General features: G+C 45.8%; 1 long non-coding RNA gene across 1 annotated transcript in view; it reads right to left on the bottom strand.

The window, feature by feature from the left end:
* Positions 1-4438: 4438 nt before the first annotated feature.
* LOC144106681 (uncharacterized) overlaps positions 4439-12733 on the bottom strand; it is an 89303-nt gene continuing 81008 nt past the window's right edge. The window contains exons 3-4 of the long non-coding RNA XR_013309092.1: positions 11043-11155; positions 4439-4518 (exon numbers count right to left, since the gene is read on the bottom strand). This is a non-coding gene — a long non-coding RNA (uncharacterized LOC144106681). The remainder of the gene's footprint in view (positions 4519-11042; positions 11156-12733) is intronic.

Below are 12733 nucleotides of genomic sequence, written 5' to 3'. Positions count from 1 at the left end.
ATCATTGCCTCAGAATAAGTGGACTATTGGCACGTTTTATTATCCGACACTCTATGCAGAAACCAAGGCGGTGGCGCGTGGCACATCGTCTGAAATCGCGGAAGCCTTCATGCACCCTATTGTTTTACGACACGGCACCCCGTCCTACGTAATCACCGATCAAGGAAGGGCTGCCACAGCGCAGCTCTTAAACTAGGTATTCAAGTTGAACCATACGAGCCTTCTCACGACAAGGCCTACTGCTTACCACCCGCAGTAAAATATCCTCGCCGAACGACTCAACAAAGCAGTAGCGGATATACTCGCAATGTACGTAGCCGTCCAGCGACTTCGGGCGAAATTCTCCGATATTTGACTTTCCCGTACAGCACGGCCGAACTTTTATGGGCTTTGGTCTGGCTTATGGGCGTGATGTGGGCATCACATTGGATGCCATGTCTACGTGCACTGCCATTCATGAGAAAATTACTTTCGAAAATTTATTAAATTACATTGTGAAATACATCATTAATAATTTTCCTAGAAATCTCAAACGTTAATAAAGAACAATGCTAATTACTGCTCTCACGAAGTAATCACAATATATTGCAATTAACTCCCCAAAGTAAAAAATATTACTTTTAAATTGCTTTTTTAGTTTTGAGCGGTTGCTAAACTTCCTACTAAATTTTGAATTTGCGTTCTCTACCACTGACCTTTAAAAGGGGTGTTGGAAACTTTGCCCTTTTTTGATGAAAGGTAGCCCCAGTTCATTCAACAGCCACTTTGCTGACGTAGATGTGGTCAACTTAATCGAAAAACATGTATAATTGCTCGCATCACTCTTCGATCAGAAGCTCATCGTTCAATGGTCCCACCCTCTTGATTTCAAAGAATATGTGGTCCTCGTAAACAGCGTGACTGCATCTGCTGGTTGTATTCACGCTCATCGTCACGGAAATGCACAGTGGCACCGACAAGCTGTCCATTCCGCTGTTGAATTTACCCGCTGTGGAGGCATGTTGGCGGATATAAATTGCATGCCGCGGTGGTGCTGTAGCATGTGTTGCTCTTGAGTTAAGAATAGGGCTTGAAAAACGGCCACAGAAACTGGTTTTCGCGAAAGCTCACAACCAGGTTTGTCAAATGTGAATTGAGACTTGAGTTCAGTGCGGCAGCATGACAATTATATATGAAGCAGTCTCGAGCGAAGTACTCGCTCAAGCACTCGCAGTACCTGGGTGCGTAGATGCAATACGGCATACCATGGTCATGGAGCTCTCCTGATGACCCTGTGGCGCGTCTCTGTGTACGACCGTACGCAGTGCTGCAAGATGCGTAACGCTCCTTTACCCAAGCAACACAGGCCATCGGCCCAATATTGCAACAGGATCGTCCCATCCTGGTCCTTTGTAGGGCCAGCTTTGCCAATACAGTTCCAACGTTGGGCCAATTACTTGTGCTGCCAGGGTAGATTCTTCACCAAGGCGCTGCTGATTCCCGCGCGCACATAGTCTCTCGTTCGCGTGCGCCGCTTCGCCGGAGACTGGAGTGCTTGCTGTTGTTGGTCGCGCGTTTCCCTCGCTATCTAGGCGCTCCATTCAGCAAACGCGACGCCAAAGCACTGCCCATAGAAGGAGCAGTGCGGACTCATTCAGCAAAATTACCAGCGCAGAAAAATGCTGAATTGAATTAAAAATTACAGCTAAATATAGTTTAATTAGCGTAGCTTAAGTAACGTATTTTACTAACTGCCATGTCTGTGCACTACGTATGAATTCACCGAATGCGCTCAGGATGTCCGCCAACAGATACAAACGAACAGATAGTGTAACAGCTATGATCAATTCTATTGGCCTAGAATCTCTTCAGACAACGCGCACTAAAGCTAGGTTGAAACTGTTGTACCTAATTTACAATAATCTGATTAAAATAAACACTCATGATTATATTACTCCTGTTTTGCGAGCAAGTACGCGTTACAACTATAGAAAAATGCTACAAAAATTTCGTGCATATTCTAATACAGTTAAACACTCATTTTTTGTCAAATCGACTACAGAGTGGAATGAACTGCCGAAGTGTGTAGTAAATAGCCCGAATGTAGAAATGTTTGTTGATAATTGAAAGCCTTTTGTATGAGAAGCCCTCGTTTATTGCCTCTTTTTTTTCGCATCATCTGTTTGCTTTTGCATGACGCTCGTCTATATCTTGTTTATTTTTTGCTTGTATCTGTGCTCACCCCTGCTTGGAGTCTAGCGACTCCGCTGTATTAAATAAATAAATTAATACATAAATGAATAAACTCCCCCGTATGCACATCAGGCGGCGAGAAGACTGATGCGCGCTGCTACAACCATTGACATCGAAACTTCGAGTACCGGCCCAACGACCAAGTGTTGGTGTAAACACCTCTCCGTCACCCATACATGCCGGAGAAACTTCTATGCCGCTTCTTCGAACCGTACAAAGTTTTGCGCTGCATCACGGATGCGAATGTCTGCTCGACGGGACTGTGCAGAGCGCACGCCGTCAACCCCAGGCGCAAGTACTGCACACACTCCGAATGAATCTCTTTTTCGCACAGTAACGGGGAGCGCTTTCGAGGATGTTTCTTTTTTCATTTTGTTTCTTCTAGTTTTATTCCATTAAAGACCCCTTTCGGGATATTACATAAGGGATGGGTTACATATCGTGGGTGAGATTACAATTATTGAATGTGACGGGGAGCACTCGTCGCAAACGTCGATGGGCAGGTGATGGCAGCAATGACGTGGGGAAGGCCGTTCCAAGAGAAAAAATGAGCCAGCAAACGTAGCGGTTCTAGTGAGCGGCCGAGAAACATAAAATGGATGCATAGTGCGGTGGGATATGCAGGAAGGTGGTACTAAGTATGAGGGATGATTAAGCTAACTGTGGAATATCTAATATCTTGTGGAACACGCAAAGGCTAGCTGCATCACGACGAGTGCTAAGGTTCAAAAGTTCGCACTGAAGTTTAATGCTGTCACGCTGGTGTTGAAAGAGATGTCGGAGTTAATGAATCTATAAACGCGATTATTGAAATCTTAAAGGGCGTTAGCTGGGTAAGATTGATGCGGATGCCAGGCAGGAGACGCATATTCTAGCCTAGAACGGAAGAGCGACTCATAGGCGAGTAGATTCACGTGCGGTGCAGCATGACGTAGGTGACGTTTCAGAAATCCAAGAGATCGGTTTGCCGATGATATGACGTTAGTGATATGAGTGCGTCAGGAAAGATCACTGCTGAAGGTTGCGCCAATGTATCTATAAGATCGTACAAGTTCGATAGCTACGTGCCGGTTTGGCCCCTGTGATTTTGCCCCTTACTTTGTTATTCTTTAAGCCGCTCCAATTAGCTCGCAGCGGTTTTGAGTTTTCTTTTCTTCAGGCAGGGGAATAATGCCACCTTGTGGTCTCACCTAGTACCAGAAGACAAGGAGATTGATGTTTCTATGCGCCATGAAAACTAGACCGCTACTGGTAAAAGTGGCCTCGGCCCACTTTTCGATTCCAATATAAAGCGGGTCGTATATTACCTGTGATACAGTGCACAGTAGGCGCATTACACGAGCAGTTTAGGTGCTGAGCTTTCTTTGGAAGACAGATGGTAAGGACGAATGATCTCGTATGACGCGAAAGACCCGGTCCTCCAAACTTGTCCAAAATTATTGCAGGTGATGTACAGTGTGAAAACAACTCGGCCGTGTGATCTGTATTTACGTTCTGGTAGCGTGAGTGTGGTTCGCCAAATTTGTCGTGGCTATGGTGAAGAAGAAACAGCGCGGACAGCGGTACTTTCTGAACTGTTGTTGTATTGCACTGCCCGCGCTGCAAAGCTAAGTGGTCACTTCTTCAGTAATGGTAGCCGCACGCGAAGCAAGCTGTGTTCAACGGGTACAGTGCGACGCGCAGGACGTTACAAGGCCACGCTGAAGACTGTCTGAGCTATGAGGGTCAAGCGCACAAAGAATGTTCTCCTGTACTGAGCCGGCTGAGCAGGATTTGGCACAGTTTAATATGTGAAGAAGGTTATAGGCGCAGGTTGCCTGGACGTTGCAAGACTCCTTTCGTTTCAATCTTTTGCAAAAAAAAAAGATGAATGGGTTGGCTTCACAGACTGCAACCAGGATTCAATCACTGGCTTATTAACCTTCACCTTCGCAACAATGACCGGCAAGATTCGACTAAGATATTTGGGAGACCTAAGTTTCTCTTCCTAACCACCGCCTTCCAACCGGTCATTAATTAATATGCACCTAATTTGTAATATCCCTTTTAGTCAATAACATAGCGGCGTTTAATGCGTGCTAGCTTATCCTGGGCACTGTTCTACCCGATAGTACGCCACTTTGCCTTTTGCAGTGTTACATACCATTTGCGAAGATAATCTGGCGCTTAGCGAATAGAAAAACTCTCTTCTCAAGTTTCCTACTTACCAAATATTTCTTGTCATACCACAGACATTCGTGAGTGCATGTGTCGTAACTACCACGAAGCACAACCACATGACCATATCTGAAAAAAAGTTTCATTTGCGGAGTAAATGAATACACTGCATGAATACTGATACTGCTGTGACGTTTCAAAGCATCCTATGCATTATGGTTTAGCGAACCTTGCGTTAGCCACGCACATGACACGAATACCGGGAGAGTGGGCTGTAAGAAGAGTTGAATGATAAACAAAAAGAAAATAACGATCTCTCCATTGTAAACACAGTGCTCTCTGGCAAGAGTTGGCAAGTGTTTATTCTTGCTGGCTATTTAATGTAAGATTTGGGCATCACGTGCCTTTACTGTTATGTTTTAGCCACGAAAAACATTTTACCCTTAAAAAATGTGTACAGGTTTGAATTGGAGACCAATAGGATTATGGCACATTTCGTTTAACATTATAGGATGAAGCTTCCAAAGCGATTCAGCCTTTGAGCGACTCCTTAGTGTAGGGCTCTGTATAACTACCATTACCCGTGGTTAATGACCGTGCACTTACAGTGCATGCAAGTCGTGGGTTCGAACCCGCCCACTACGGTAGCACTTCGATGGAGGAAAAGTGTGAAAATTCCGTGTACTGTGCATTGTTAGTGCCTGTTAAGAACCCCAGGCGCTCAAAGGCGGTCTCCAGCGCCGGAGAAAGGGGCAGGCCGTCGGAACGCCTGAGATCAGCGGCACGTCCGGCGCGCCGTGTGCCGCGTCAGCCGGAGATTGTTCGCTATCATCGGCTCCTTCCGCAGCTTGTTTCCGAGCGCAGGTGGGCGCCATCCCACTGCTGCCATCAAAATATGCAACGGGAAGACCGTCCCGCCCAAAAGAAAGTATGTGTAGCACCCTCTCTTGGGCGGCACCGACAACCCGGCTAGCGCGCGCCACCCTGCGAAGAGAATAAAGACGGCACCTGGTTGTGGCTCGTGCAGCCACGACTGGCAGTTCTGTTCTGGTGTCGGCTCGTAGCAGTGGTCTCGTTTCCTTCGCTCCTGAGGCGTAAAGCCTACATACGCAAACTCGGAGATCCAAAGGAACCCCGCCGTCGGCACTTGAAAAGAATTTCCGGTTTGTGTGGCATCACAATGTTAAAAATTTGGTCCTGAAAGGAGAGCATCCCGATGTTTATGAAATCAAGGTCAAAATCGATCTAGAAAAATTGGTAGACTCATGCCCGCGGGATAATTGCAAGATTTTCAGTTTTAACATGGATTCTGCAGATTGGTTTTCGCCTTCTGACTTCCTTCATTTTGATCGACCAGAGCATAAAAAACCTACTGCATGCTTTCATCTTAGTTGCCAGTCAGTGCGAAACAAAAATGTCATGCCCGACCATTTCTTCACTAGCTTATCATTCCAGTTCCACTTTACTATGTTGTCTGAAAGATGGTACGAGCAGCACTCAGTCGTTGGACAACTTCCAGATTATCAGTGCTTAACTAGAAATCGTGAAACGTCGCACAGAGGTGGTGTCACTTTACTTGATCGTGATAACATATATGTAGAGCCCATTGAGAAATTACTTTCAGCCACAGACGTTATTAGCGCGTCAGGTACCCATTCATCCTTAGCCTATCAATTTCCCTCTTGATGCTACGCTCTACCTGATGAGAACACAATTTCTTAAGACACTGTGCCAAACTGTTACTTGCTAAACTCTTTTTCGCCAACTTAGAGTGCTGAAAAGAATCTACAAAAGCCACTGGATAGCAAAATACCGCAGAAAAAGCATGCAGAGCAGGGTGCTGGTGTGGTTGTCATCCCTTATGTACATAATGTTTCACGCGGCTTAAAGAAAGTATCAAACAGATATGATGTTCTATTGGTGTTTACTGCACCTCGGAAGTTAGTGAGCCTTTGTCATGAAATGAATAAATCGAGGAAAAAAATACCTAGCACTTGTGGTATCGCACACCAAGAAAACTTCGTAGAATGTCTACCGCATTCCCTTGTCATGCGGCATGAGCTACATAGGTGAATCAGGCAGATGTCTAAACACCAGATTGAAAGAGCACAGTAAAAACTTAGGAAAAATAACGAATCCTGGAAACCTCGCCCCCCATTGCGCAAATCACAAATGTTCGCCTAAATTTGATCGGACTACAGTTTTAGCTCGGGCAAAGAAAAAGAAAGAAAGAGAAATAAAAGAAACCTTTGAGATATGAGAGGCTGGTGAAGACGAGTGCGTAAGCATACTCTCGGTGTTGTTATCAAGTGACGAGGTGCATCTAATCAAGAAACGAAGGAGCATGTGACACAGCCGTTGGCAATGAATTCATTGTTTCAGCATGTTCGAAAAATTTATTTATGTACCCTCGTACCAGAATAAATCTCAGTTGTTAGTGCGCGCTTTTCCGGTGTCCCCCGTTCCAGTTATCGTTTTGTTAGTGTGTAGCGCGTTATTCCCACCTAATGTACAACCAACTAGCCCATATTGCTGCCTTGCCTATGCAGAAATTGTCACCACAGATGCTAATCTCCATAAAGCTTATAAAATGGCCCCCAACCTTCCCCCTAGCACCCAAAGCGCGGAACGTCTCCAGCTTGGGCCTGTATAACACTACGAGCAAAGTCACTGAGGCCCACAGAAAACACAATACATACGCCTACCTCAGTCTTTCACAGGACGTTACATACCTGACACCTTTTGAATTCGCATACCAGAAGCCAGCCTCGCACTACTATCAGCCCACGCGCCTTAGACATGCAGCTCAAGTAAAATCCCTCCATCGAAAACCCCACGCCACCAGTCACTCGACCCACCACATAGCCCGTGCAAAAGCTTTCTACAAACACAACGAATCCGAAGCCCACATCGTATGGGCGAACGCAGCTGGCACGAGCGAAGACGCGACAGTAACATTCGTTCACCACACACTCCAACGCATCGCCTACCTTTCACAACCACCCCAGAATCCTCAGAAGAGGCGGCAGTGGCGCTGGCCGTTACACAAACTAATGATCAGTATGTCAGTAACGACTCAAAAACTTGACTCTTAAATTTTTCACGACGCAGAGTCCATGAGGCTGCATTCCGCATTCTCAGCTGCCCCCCCGTACACCCGCCCGACATGTGGAGCAGATATGGGTGCCTACGCATTCTAGGAATCCCGGCAATGAAGCCGCCAATGACCACGCCCAGGGACTTATCAACAGGGCAGTGGCGGTGTTGGAGTCGGGCTCTTCTCAGAAGCGCATGCATGCCTACAGCGAGCTGACTGCGGCATATCGCGTCGAACGCCAGCTATGCCTCGAACCTAATACAATGGCGCCGCCTACATAACCGCACTTTTCCTTCCACCTATTTGCTCTTCCGCATCCAGCCGAAAGCATACACCCCCTCCTGCACCCAGTTCAACCACCAACATGCTAGTTTACCAACATTCTCATTGACTGCCCTGCAGGCCCTCCACCGCGGGGCCCGGAGCTTCTGACCACTTGGGAGGAATGGGAGATCCCACTGCGATCATGGTACCCTGCTATGCAGAAGGTCGCCACTGCCTAGGCTGCCCATGTCACGGAACTCCGTAAAGTCTTGAACATATATTGCAGTGCGGTCGTGCGGGGAGCGAGAGACCTGCGTTTCCCAGTTCCTCTAGTCTTTAAATTTATTGCTGTCTGTCTCTCTCTCTTACCCCGCTGAGCAGGTCAAAGAACCATTGAAGTGTCCACTCACCTGGGGAGCAAGTTACGCTGGTTTTGTCTCCTTTCGTGACCTTTGCGCACGTATCAATGAATGAACGAACGAATGAATGAGCTGTTTATTTATAAACTAAGACACGAGGCCATTTGCTAAGGACTTCAGTTCTTAAATAAGGAAAAATTTGATGGAATTTGATGAGGACGACCAGTAGACTGCACAGCGCGAGTGTGTTGCAGTTTAATACGAGGACTTATCGGCTGCGGCAGTAGCTTCGTGCTCTCGTGCACTGGCCAACGAAGCAGATCTGTTCTCGCCGCCTTAGGTTCGGAACGCATCGCGGTGATATTGATTTCCTTTATGCACGTATCTGGGAGGCTTCAGATGAACCTCGCCTTTTCAGGATTTCTGGTGAAATAGTGATTCTTCAATAAAACCAAAACACCAATACCCCTCCGCGGCCCAGAGCCAGGGCTTATAAGGGCACGCGCCGGTATGCAGTTGCGGCCACGCAGGCCGCCAAAACTGGGTCATGATGTCGCCGAAACATGCAGCGAAGGAGAACACCGAGGGCACATGCGAGATAAATACCGCTTGGTAGGGGTAGGGCAATCGACGCAGCGGACGAAATAAGACACAGGCATCAAACGTATGAACATCCTTGCTCCCCTGCTTGGCCGTAGACACACGTGGAGCTAATGGCCGTTCGGGATGCATTCAGTATTCTCGGATCCCTATTTTCATCTAGAAGCCTTCTTGACACCCTCGTCGAGTACTCAGGCGCCATCCGTAGCCTTCGGTGCGCTCTGATCACCGACTTGTTGGCACAGGTAATTCAGGACGTAATTGAAAAACTTCTTCCTCGCGGTATGTGTACGATGGATTCATCGCGATGCCCACCTAACGGAAGTCTTGATGGATGCAGGAAGTCACAAATTAGCTCCTCGACGTCCCCTTCAATAGGCGGCAATATCTCCAGAGACAATATTTCTAGAATAAAATAAAAACCTCCGCCGCCACTCGAGCACTTCTCCCACTGAGTGGCGCCGTACTCCCTGTTGGCCTTGCGCGCTCGGAAGAGGCATCGCCTTGAGGATTACGCCGCCATGTCTCCGTCGTACCAAGTGTTAACCTGGCCGTAGCCGGCACAGTACCGTGCCCCTTTCGGTGACTCCAGCACCTTCTGTCCCGCTCCTGTCTGCGAGGCGGACACTAAACACCCATTTGGACCTGCCTTCTTTGCGCGCCATCCGGCAGAAACGCTTGCTCCGGTCCGGACCGGTACCAGGCCGTCGACCGAATGTAGAACGGATTTTTGGGCCGCACCATGGGACGTTATTGGGCTTCCTTCGAGAATCCGGTGTCTATTTCTAGATAATACTTTATGCCAGCACGCACACTGTCGCTATATAAAGAAGGCCTCAAATGTCACTAACAGGTTTGCGCTCTCCCCGTCTCGGCGGGGCTAGCTTAACTGGCCGCAATGATATTTCCACAAGGAGACACCTCATAAATTTAGCAGATACGGCTCAAAGATTAAAAGTTCTTCAGCTTACAGTAGCAAGTCACCCGTAATGTTGTGTGGCCATCGTGTAACGGTAGGGGATCACATACAGCGGAACTGTCATGAAAGGAGTGGTCTCGGCATTGCTTCTGCAAAGCCTCCGTCCCTTCAGTTTTTCTTTCAACCGAGGCGTTCATATTTCCGCTCGTTTGCCACGCACTGTGAACACTGATATTGCCTTACTGCACAAAGGTGACGCGCACTGTAGGGTATACGTGCCGAAGTTCTCATTCCTAATGCTTCTGTGTCCGGCCCTTGAAGGTGTCCTCGCCGATATTTATTCGGCCACCATTTCACTGCGCAGTGTTTTCGGTCTTAATGGGCAAGCCAATTTTTTCCCTTCTTGAGCCTATTGTAACGCCTATATATAGACGTTACAATATGCGCTATAGCGCATATCGTAACGTAACGCACGGAAAGCGGCACACTGAAGCAGCGTTGCGTCAAGAATCTCACTTCACCACAGGGTCGCCATGCTGAATATTTAGTCTTTTGGCGTCTGCATCAATCATTCTAGGGTGTTCTTCTCAATGTGTATTTTTCTTCCTTTCTACTGCACCATGTGCTTGGTATTAATGCGGAGCGGGATTTCTTTTCTAGCATGAACATGTCGTAGCGCTTCTACAACACGACATTTGGGACATTGGATTCGGCTTGCCTAAAGAAGGTGACCCGCACCGCAGGCTCTACACCTCGAATTCTCTGTCCAATAGATTCGGTTTGGCACATTCCGGGGTCTTCTCGTCAATGTCTATTGGTCTTCTATTCTGCGGCACAAAGCACTATACGCGGGCCGCTCTCATTTCCGTCTTGGGCACGACGAAACGGCTGTACCACAGAACGTAGAGTCACCGCCGATTTTCAAAGAGAGACTTATCATTATGCAGCGGGTAGACCTGCCTCCCAATCTACGGACTAATTAAAAAAAGCTCATACTTGTTTTGAGTGTGTAATACGGTTGTTTAAGCGTTATCCTCTGCGTGTGAGGAAAGACTACATTCCACTCTAAATGACCTTTTGTGTGCGAGTGAGAGAGTGAGTGAGAAAGTGGGTGAGTGAGTGAGTGAGTGAGTGAGTGAGTGAGTGAGTGAGTGAGTGAGTGAGTGAGTGAGTGAGCGAGTGAGTGAGTGAGTGAGGGAGAAATTCCTTATTGAAATGAAGCTTACAAAAACGCTTTTTTATGTGACAGGCGATATGGACCAGGAAGTGCGTATTCACTATCAATTGTCGTATTGAGTGAATTTTCCCAGAGGGTGTAGTCTGTTAGCCGCGCCTAAGCGTCGTTACTTGTCACGCGTCCTGAGCGCGAAATGTCAGCGTGCAAGGCCGTGCAAAAATTTTTTCATTTTCTTACCCATCGAATTTCGTTGTATCTATTGTTGTAGGCATTTCCATATCGGTCAAGTAATAATCAATTAGCAATATTAATTTGTCTGGAGCAACGCTTCTCATGGAATCAATAAATTGCTGAAAACGAGTTTCAAACATTAGTCAAGACCTGTTTTTTACACAATTTAATACCCTAGACAAAAACTAAGAATGGTCTACACCTGAGATAAAGTGCATGCTTCAGTAACAAATGCATAGTGGCTTAAAGCCTGGCGAAAATCACAAATATCGGTCGCGGCACTGACAGTGAGACAATATAAATTCAGTAGGAGGCCCATAATGCGAACGAAGAGTAGCAAAAAGATAACCAGAATCAGTGGAAGCGTCAGGCAAAAAATCAGATCTGGAGGTCTTGCGCAATTGGATTGAAAGCTGCAATCTGACTACTTAACGAAAAATAATGAAGTGGGATGAACAGCTGAATAAATTGCATTATCCGCAAAGGCACCAATAGGGATTATTATGCGAGATTATGTTATCAAGAGGAAAATAGAAAAACGCAGAGAAGTTGGAACAACTTCAGCAATTCTGGACGAAAACATTTTTATGCGGGAAACTCTTTATGAAAGCAGTTTGTTCATATAACGTAACATTTCACTGCAACAATCACTATATCCGCAGATCACCGGACGGCAGTGTTGTATTTTTTTTTCTAATAACGTTTTTGCTATCGTCAAAAGCGTTCACCATTGGTTTTCTACGTCAGTCTTAACTGTTCGATGCTATCAGTGGAAAGAGTGCAAAAGAAACACTTTGCTACATATCCGAATAATGTAGCATTAATTTCAATATGTCCATAAAAGTGTTTCAATTAATTAATTTTCAAAATTTTTGCCCGAGAAAGCTGGACTTGAATGTACTGACCTAGAGCGAAGCAAAAATAAAACAACCTTGAAGTAATTCCATACTTTTTGTGTGCAACACCCACACCCCACGCAAAGAGTTTTGTGCTCTTGATCACAATGCTTTAGGAGATACTCAAACTCTGCAGACGAAAAATTAGTTATAGATGTAAGATTATTAATTAATATATTAAAATTATTGATTAAAACTATTATTAATTAACATTAAAAATTAATTCGTAACTTAAGAACAATACTATTACAAACACAAAAATTCTCATTTCTTACCAGTGCTTTGATATTATTACTAAAAAGATGGCATTGGCATATTGCACACTCTATGACAACGTAGCAAAGCAATTAACTAGTATGCTAAGCGTCTACACTGACCACCACTTTTCACTCAAGTGTCTACAGGATATTCTTCAGTTGCGCTGTTTTGCGCATAGAGGGACGGCTATAAAATAGAAACTGCAGGCTCTTGATTCCTGCCTGATCAAATCAATTATTTTATATAACAAGTGTACAATCTATATGTTCAAAGCGCCAACTAAATGTAACAGAAAAAGGAATAATTTATTGCAGTTAAAAAATCCATTTTTCAGCTACCAGCAGTGAACAGGGAAACTTCAAATTTGGAAGGCCTGTGTTATTGTAACCGGGGAACGTGCTTGCTGTCATAACCGCAATGGCGCACATCAGCTCTTTGTTCTAACACAAATACGAGCATAAATACTGGCGAGTGCTCAAGGCGAAATAGTGACAAAGCATTGAATATGGAACGCATATTTTAGAGTTTTGCCAAACGCGAAAT

This window comes from Amblyomma americanum, chromosome 10, assembly GCF_052857255.1.
Source record: "Amblyomma americanum isolate KBUSLIRL-KWMA chromosome 10, ASM5285725v1, whole genome shotgun sequence".
Lineage (NCBI taxonomy): Eukaryota > Metazoa > Arthropoda > Arachnida > Ixodida > Ixodidae > Amblyomma > Amblyomma americanum.
The sequence above is the reverse complement of the archived record's forward strand: the minus strand, read 5'-3'. Positions and strand labels throughout refer to the sequence as shown.